At 44.0% G+C, this 8,896-nt stretch overlaps 1 non-coding gene across 1 annotated transcript; it reads right to left on the bottom strand.

Moving 5' to 3' along the window:
- Nucleotides 1-6,385: 6,385 nt before the first annotated feature.
- Nucleotides 6,386-6,458, bottom strand: TRNAG-CCC (transfer RNA glycine (anticodon CCC)). Its single transcript has one exon. It is a non-coding gene; the product is annotated as a tRNA-Gly (tRNA).
- Between the last annotated feature and the right edge of the window lie 2,438 nt (nucleotides 6,459-8,896).

The raw sequence follows: 8,896 nt of genomic DNA, 5'->3' as shown, positions 1-8,896 counted from the left end.
TTCCTGCTTCGATATTTCTGTAAGATCAATTCTTAGAAGTGGATTTGTGGATCAAAAAGTATCTGTGTTGGGACTTCCCTGGCAGTCCAGTGGTTAAGACTCCTCGTTTCCAATGCAGGGGGTGCAGGTTAGATCCCTGGTCAAGGAACTAAGATCCCATATGCCACGTGGTGTGGCCAAAAAAAAAAAAAAAAAGGTATGTGTGTTGACACTTTTCATAGCTACCGCTATCGAACCCAGCAACCTTCTGTGGATATGCCTGTGTCTCCTCCACACCTCAGACTTCTTACCCCTGAGGTCCACACTAAACCAGCAAGGAGGGGGGACTATGATCCATGTTCTATTCCTCATCCAGCAGGTCCTGTGTGGGGCACATTCTCTGCCAGCTCTGGGTATGGCTGCGTTGCCGACACTGAGATATTAGGTCAAAGGCTTTATACTGTCTGCCTTTCTCAGTGGTCATGTTACCCAGACTATGTTCCTTGAACCAGAAGCAAAAGACTGAACACTTTCCAAGAGGCTGTGTGTGCTTGACTGACTGGTGTTTAGACCACCTACTCACCTTCTACGATCAGGGGGGTGGTACTGGAGTTACAGGACCATCAGACTTTTCAAACAGGATCATGAGAGTGGAGAGTGATGGGAGGACTGCTGATTTGGAGAGGGTGATCAGGAAAGGACGTTCCCAAGGGAGGTACATTTGAGCAGAGGCTTGAATGAGGTGAGGGAGTGAGTCATGCAGATATCTGGGGGGAGACAGCTCCAGGCCAAGGGCAAGTGTAAAGGCCCTGAGGCAGGAGCAGGTTTGGTATGTTCCAAGAATGGCAAGGAGACTGGAGGGGCTGAAGCCTAACGAATGAAGGAGGAAGTGGTAGGAGGTGAGCTCAGAAAGACCAATTCATGAAGGACCTTGTGAGATTTTAGATCATATTCTAATGGGAAGTCATTCAAGTAGGAGAATACTGGATGTGATTTACCTTTCAAAAGGTTACCTAGTCACTATGCGGATAATACATTTAGAGGGGCAAGCATGGAAGCAATTAGGCTACTGCAGTGGTCCAGGCAAGATATGATGGTAGCATGTATCAGAGCAGAGTTACCCAACCCCAGAACTATTGACATTTTAGGCCAAATAATTCTTCATTGTGGAGGCCTGTCCTTTGCCTCATAGGATGTTTAGAAGCATCTACACAGTTGTGACAACCAAAAACATGTCTAGAAGTTGCCACATGCCCCCTAGAGGGCGAAATCATTCTGGTTGAGACTTGTATTCATATTGTATTAGAGTGACTTGGAGAAGGTAAGAACAGGTTGAGCTCCAGATATATTTTGAAGGTAGGGCTGGAAAGATTTGCTGATGGAATGGATGCTGATGGTACGATGCAAGAAAAAGAAGAATCAAGGATGACTTCAATGAATAAATAAAATGTGGCCCATCCATACAATGGAATGATTCAGCTTTAAAAGGACGAAAATTCTGGACTTCCCTGGAGGTCCAGTGGCTAAGAATCCGTGCTTCCACTGCAGGGGACACAGGCTCGATCCCTGGTCAGGGAACTAAGATCCTGCATGCCTCATGGTGCGGCCAAAAAAAAAAGCATGAAAAAGGAAGGCAGTTCTGACACAAGCTACAACATGGATGCTGAGTGAAATAATCCAGTCACAAAAAGACAAATACTGTATGATTCCACTTATACGAGGCACCTAGAGTAGTCACATTCACAGGCCCTAAAAAAGTAAAATGGTGGGTACCAGGGGCTGGGGGAGGGGGAATGGGGAGTTATTATTTAATGGGGACAGAGTTTTACTTTGGGGAGATAAAAAGTTCTGGAAATCTGTTTCACAATAATGTTAATATAATTAACACTGCTGAACAGTAGACTTAAGAACTGGTTAAGATGGTCAATTTTCTGTTAAATGTATTTTGCCACTTAAAAATAAAATAAGATAACTTTTAAAAATATTTATTTATGTATTTGGCTGTGTCAGGTCTTAGTTGTGGCATGTGGGATCTCTAGTTGCGGCATGTGGGATCTAGTTCCCTGACCAGGGATCGAAACCGGGCCCCCTGAATTGGGAACACGCTATTGGACCACCAGAGAAGTCACAATAAAATAATTTTAAATATTGCATAAGAAAAAAAATGCAGTTTTTGTCCAGGAGGGTCTGCTTGATTCTCAGAATGTGACAGCTGCTGCCAGAAGTTTCCTCTGGGCCATTGGTTTCCCAATACAAGGCACATCCCTTGGAAGGCTTCTGCCTTGGCAGCCCTTAGGCCTTAGGCTGCTTCTGAAAGAAAGTGCTGGACAAACATAATGGTCCCCAGTTCTGGTCATACCAAACGCTCCCTCAACACCTGTGCTTCCCCAAACATGCTCCCTGCCGTTGTCTACAAGAAGGTCAAAGAATGAAGTTTCAGTGACTCTAGGGGGAAATATTGGGCACTTCTCTTCTATGCTCTAATTTCACTTTTGCATGTTCTGTGGGAACTGCATTTTGTCATAGCACAAATGTATCTCACAATGAGACTTTCATTTCCCAACAATGGGTTGCAATGGATTCCTACTTCAGCCATCCTGCATAGATAAACACACCAAAAGCAACCTAAATGTCCATCAGCAGAGGAATGGATAAAGAAGGTGTGGTACATATATAATGGACTATTACTCAGCCATAAAAAGAATGAAATAATGCCATTTGCAGCAACATGGATGGACCTAGAGATTGGCATACTGAGTGAAGAAAATCAGACTGAGAGAGACAAATATCATATGATATTACTTATATGTGGAATCTAAAAAAATGGTACAAATGAACCTATTTACAAAACAGAAGTAGAGTCACAGATGTAGAAAACAAATTTATGGTTACCAGGGGGTAAGAGGGGGAAGGGATAAACTGGGAGATTGGGATTGGGAGAGTGGAATATATACATTACCATATATAAAATAGATAACTAATAAGGACCTACTGTATAGCACAGGGAACTCTACTCAATACTCTATAATGGCCTATATGGGAAAAGAATCTAAAAAAAGAGTGGATACAGGTATATGTATAACTGATTCACTTTGCTGTACACCTGAAACAAATACAACATTGTAAATCAACTATACTCCAAAAAAAACTTTTAAAAAAGAAAAGAAAGAAGAAAGAAAAAAACCCCAAAAACAAAACACACACACCAAGAAAGAATAGTGATGTGGGCACTACTCAGATTTAGTGTAACAGATTTCCTGTGAACAGGGGAGACTGTTAGAAATGCATTAGGGGAATTCCCCGACAGTCCAGTGGTTAAGACTCTGCTTTCACTGCAGAGAGCCTGGGTTCAATCTCTGGTCAAGAAACTAAGATCCGATTCCACAAGCTGCACAGCACAGCCAAAAAAAGAAAAAGAAAGAAAGAAAAAAAAAGTGCTTTAGGATATCTTTTCATAACTAACCTAAACAGAGTCATTAAAACTTTTGGGTGTCACCATCCTCCTAGGGGGCTGAAGAGCAGAAAAGGTACTCCACTCAGGAAAGACATTCCAGAATGTGGGGACCCAGTGGGATTACACTCACACACCACACACCAGATTTTCCTACTATCCAGCCAAGCCCGGCTCCTTCCAAAGGATCTTTGAGAAGATAAAACAGTGAATCAACCCCTGGGCACCTGCAGTTTCTCACACCAGGGAAAACTACTTGTCAGAATCCATTTTCATACCCCAAGCTGATGATTTCAAGAAATACTAAAAATTTTTTGCTTTTATTTTGCAATGTTAGTCTGTTTCGCTTTTGTAAGTCAGCTAAGACTTTTTTAAAAATGTTTTATTTTGAAATACTAATTATAGATTTACAGGAGGTTGCAAAGAAATGTATAAGGAGGTCCCGTGTACCCTTAGCTCAGTTTCTCCTGATGAATACGTCTTACATAACTGTAGTACAATATCAAAGCCATGAATGTGACATTTATATGATGTGTGTGTATAGTTCTGTCATGTTATCATATGTGTAGACGTCTGTTACCATCATGGCCATCAAGATACAGAACAATTCTGTCATCACAAAGATCTCTCTCGGGCTATTCCTTCACACCCACTCCTCTCCCCTACACAATCCCTAAACTCTGGGCATCACTAATCTGTTTTCCACCGCTATAATTTTGTCATTTCAAGGATATTATATAAATGGAATCATAGCGTGTGTGACCTTTTGAGATCAGCTTTTTTTTTCACACAGTAAAATGCCCTTGAAATTCACTGAAGTTCTTGCATGTATCAATAGTTTGTTCCTTTTTATTGCTGAGAAGTTTCCATGGTGTGACTGTACTATGGCTTGTTTAACCCTTTACCTAATGTAGGACATTCTGATTGTCTCCAATTTCAGGCTATTACAAATAAAGCTTCTGTGAACATTCTTGTGTAGGTTTTTGTGCAGACATAGGTTTTCATTTCTCTGGAATAAATGCCCAGGAATATAATTGCTGGGTTGTATGGTAAGTGTATGTTTAGGGGTTCTTTGTGTGTTTGTTTGTTGTCTTTTTTGTTTTGTTTTTTTGCCGCACCACACAGCTTGCAGGATCTTAGCTCCCAGAGCAGGGATTGAACCCGCGCCCTCAGCAGTGAAAGTGTGGAGTCCTAACCCCTGAACCTCCAGGGAATTCCCTGTTTAGTTTTGTTTGTTTGTCTGTTTGTTTTGGCTGCATTGGGTCTTCATTGCTGCACGTGGGCTTTCTCTAGTTGCGACCAGTGGGGGCTACTCTTCGTTATGGTCTGCGGGCTCTAGGCATGTGGGCTTCAGTAGTTGGGGCGCGAGGGCTCAGTAGTCGTGGCTCACGGGCTTAGTGGTTCCATGGCACGTAGGATCTTCCTGGACCAGGGCTCAAACCCTTGTCCCCTGCCTTGGCAGGCGGATTCTTAACCATTGTGCCACCAGGGAAGTCCACCTGTTTAGTTTTTTTTTGTTTTTTTGCGGTACGCGGGCCTCTCACTGTTGTGGCCTCTCCCGCCACAGAGCACAGGCTCCGGACGCGCAGGCTCAGCGGCCATGGCTCATGGGCCCAGCGGCTCTGCGGCATGTGGGATGCTCCCGGACCGGGAAATGAACCCCCGTCCCCTGCATCAGCAGGCGGACTCTCAACCGCTGCGCCACCAGGGAAGCCCCCCACCTGTTTAGTTTTTAAAGAAACTGTTAAACTATTTTCCAGAGTGGCTGGATCATTTTATATTCCCACCAGCAATGTATGAGGGATCCAGTTTCTCCACATCCTTGTTAGCATTTGGTACTGTCACTATTTTTATTTTAGCCATTCTGATAGTTGTGTGGCGATAGCTTATCCTGGGCTTAATTTTCATCTTCCTAATGGCTAGTGATGTTGAACATTTTTTCACGTGCTCATTGCCATCCGTATATCCTCTCTGGTGAAATGTCTCTTCGTGGCTTGCCCATTGTCCAGTTGGAGTGTTTGGTTTTTTTAATGTTGAGTTTTGAGAGTTCTTTATATATTCTAGATAGGAATATATCAATATCTATTCATATAAGTGGTATATCCATACAGTGGAATATTACTGAGCTATAAAAAGGAATAAAGTACAGATACATGCTACAATATGGATGAACTCTTAAAACTATTCTAAGTGAAAGGAGCAAAAGGCCACATATTGTAGGATTCCACTTATAGGAAATGTCCAGAATGGGAAAATCCATAGGGACAGAAAGTAGATTAGTGGTTGCCAAGGGCTGGAGGGAGGGGGAAAAGGAATTGACTGCTAATGGGTATAGGTTTCGTTGGGGATAGTGAATATGTTCTGGAATTACGTAATGGTGATGGATGTATAACTCTGTGAATATACTCAAAAGCAACAAATTGTATACCCAGAGCTTATTCAAAGTCTCCTAGAGAGGTAGAATGGATGGAGAAAAAGGCTAGGACTGAGACTAGGGCTCTGGTCCACTTGCCAGTCATACTTTGCAATGGGCAAGTGACTGGATCTGGCCACTGAGACTTGAGTGGGTTTCTCTTCTGGGTTTTCTGGTAAAGACTTCTTAGCCTTTAAAATAGGACACAAGGTGGGGGTGTTTCCTCTTTTCTGGCTCTGAACATTGTCATATGCATGAGCTACTCAGAATTGAGGCCACCATGTTGAGTCATGAGGGAAACCAGCCAAAAGAAGGAGCCAACTTGCTGAAGATAGCAGAGTAGACCTGGGTGTCTGATGATGTCACTCCACTGAATTAACCAATCCTGAAATGGCCTTACCTCTGGACTTCTTTTTCTGTTTTTAATATTTATTTATTTGGTTACACTGGGTCTCAGCTGTGGCACGCAGGATCTTCATTGCGGTGTGCAGGATCTTTTAGTTGTGGCATGCAAACTCTTAGTTGCGACATGTGGGATATAGTTCCCTGACCAGGGATCGAACCCGGGCCCGCTGCATTGGGAAAGCAGAGTCCTAGCCACTGGACCACCAGGGAAGTCCCTGGACTCCTTATTAAGTGAGATAAAAACTCCTCTTTATGAGTGACTTTGATTTGCATTTTCCATTACTTGCAGCCAAAAACACTGTAACTGATAGAGTATCAAACACTTTTGAGGGAATTCTACTCAATATTTTGTAATAACCTATAATGGAAAAGAATCTGAAAATATATATATATATTCATATATATATCTGAATCACTTTTCTGTACACCTGAAACTAACACAACAATTGTAAATCAACTATATTTCAATTTAAAAATAACCCAACATTTCTTTCTTTCTTTCTTTCTTTCTTTCTTTCTTCTTTCTCTTTTCTCTGTGTTGGGTCTTCGTTGCTGCGCGTGGGATTTCTCTAGTTGCGGCGAACGGGGGCTACTCTTTGTTGTGGCGCGCAGGCTTCTCATTGCGGTGGCTTCTCTTGTTGCAGAGCACGGGCTCTAAGTGCGCGGGCTTCGGTAGTTGCGACATGTGCACCCAGTAGCTGTGTCACGTGGGCTCAGGAGTTGTGGTTCACGGGCTCTAGAGCGCAGGCTCAGTAGTTGTGGCGCACAGGCTTAGTTGCTCCACGGCATGTGGGATCTTCCCGGACCAGGGCTCGACCCCGTGGCTTCTGCATTGGCAGGCGGATTCTTAACCACTGCGCCACCAGGGAAGTCCAACCCAACAACATTTCTGAGATATCAAGTAACACAAGGACTATGGCAGAAACTGTAATTGTTCCCTGGTACTTTCTGTCCCTTCTTACATAGTAATAGAATTCTTAGCTGGGCTATGGCTGTGAGAAGATGTTCCAGCCATAAGAGAGCAGAAGGGATGTGGTTGTACCCCTTAAGGGAAGGAACATGCCTTCCGTGTGTCTTTTCTTTCTCTTTTCATTGGCTGTTATGGACTGAATGTGTCCCTCCAAAATTCATGTTAGAGCCCTAACCCCTAATGTGAGTATATATGAAAATAGGGCCTTTAGGAGTTAAGATTAAATGAGGTCATAAGAGTGGGGCCCTGATCTGATAGGATTAGTATCCTTATAAGAAGAGATACCAGAGAGCTCTCTGAGATCCATGTGAGGACACAGTGAGAAGGCAGCTCTCTGCAAGCCAGAAAGAGGGCTCTCACTAGGAGCCAAACCTTGCCAGAACCTTGATCTTGGACTTTCCAGCCTCCAGAACTGTGAGAAAATAAATTTCTATTGTTTGAGCCACACAGTCTGTGGTATTTTGTTATGGCAGCCAAGCTGACTGATACATTGGCTGAAATAAAATCATGATGGCGGAGGATGAAAAAATCATCTTGGACCATGAGAAGGAAGCCTTGTTGAGGGTGGCAGAGGAAGAAGAAAGAAGGAATCTGGATCCTTCACAATCGTGAGCTCTAGATCTCCTGCCAGCACTTATAGGTGAGAGATAAAAATAAATTTGGATATTGTTTAAGCCTCTGTTATTTTCTGGTAGGTTATACTACTGTTCAGCATATGTTCACTCTCTCCTCCTCCCCACTTTTGGGAGAGGCATACTTCCCCTGCCTCATTGATAGATAACAGGCTTGGCCATATGACTTGCTGTAGACAATGGAACATGCATGAGCAGATGGGATGTGTGTCGTGACCCAGCACAAGCTTTCAATGTGCTTGCTTGGTCTTTGGGGTTTCTGCCTTCATCTCCAGGAGGAGCATGCCCCAGGTAACCACTGCTCCTTTAGCTTGGGTCCTGGAACGAGGCACACACAGTGCCGACCTGAACCCAACCCACAGCCTGAAACAGAGCCTTCACAGCCAACGTGCAGAACCATGGGAGAAAAGTAAATGTTTGTTGTAAGCCATTGCAATCGGGGGGGTTGTTTGTTATGCACTCTAACCCAGGAAAAACTGATGAATACAGTTTCAGAGCTCATCTTATAACTAAAACAAGGAATGAAAAAATTGTCCCTTGAATCTCATGATGTGCAGGTCACCATTGACCTGAGGAAGGGTTGTCTCAGTGACTAAGTGCTAAGGACCAAAAGCAGATTGGGTAGTGAGTGAGAGGAAAGGAAATAAAGGTGGATGAGCAGAGAGCTCTTTGGGGAAGTTAGGCTGTGATAGGGAGGAGAGGGGTAGGGCAGCAGCCCGAGTGGGGCGTGGAGGCCAGTGACAGCCATGCAGATGGTCTGCTCAGATCTCCCTCCGAGAAAGGAGCTGATGAGTTGTGAGGAAGGTAGTCAGCTGACAGCCTCCATTTGTAGCAGCTTCGGGATCTACTGCAGCCTTTGAGCCAAGGGCACACTCTTCCAGGGCATCCCCAGCTAGTGACAAAGCATGGTAGGGAGGGACTTCCCTGATGGTCCAGTGGTTAAGACTCCCCACTTCCACTGCAGGGTGTGGGTTTTCGATCCCTGGTCAGGAAACTAAGATCCCACGTGCCGTGCAGCATGGCCAAAAAATAAAGCGTGTAGGCAT

The sequence above is a fragment of the Lipotes vexillifer genome, unplaced genomic scaffold (genome assembly GCF_000442215.2).
Source record: "Lipotes vexillifer unplaced genomic scaffold, Lipotes_vexillifer_v1.1 scaffold12, whole genome shotgun sequence".
NCBI classification, from domain to species: Eukaryota; Metazoa; Chordata; class Mammalia; order Artiodactyla; family Lipotidae; genus Lipotes; species Lipotes vexillifer.
This window is presented reverse-complemented; position numbering and strand designations above follow the sequence as displayed.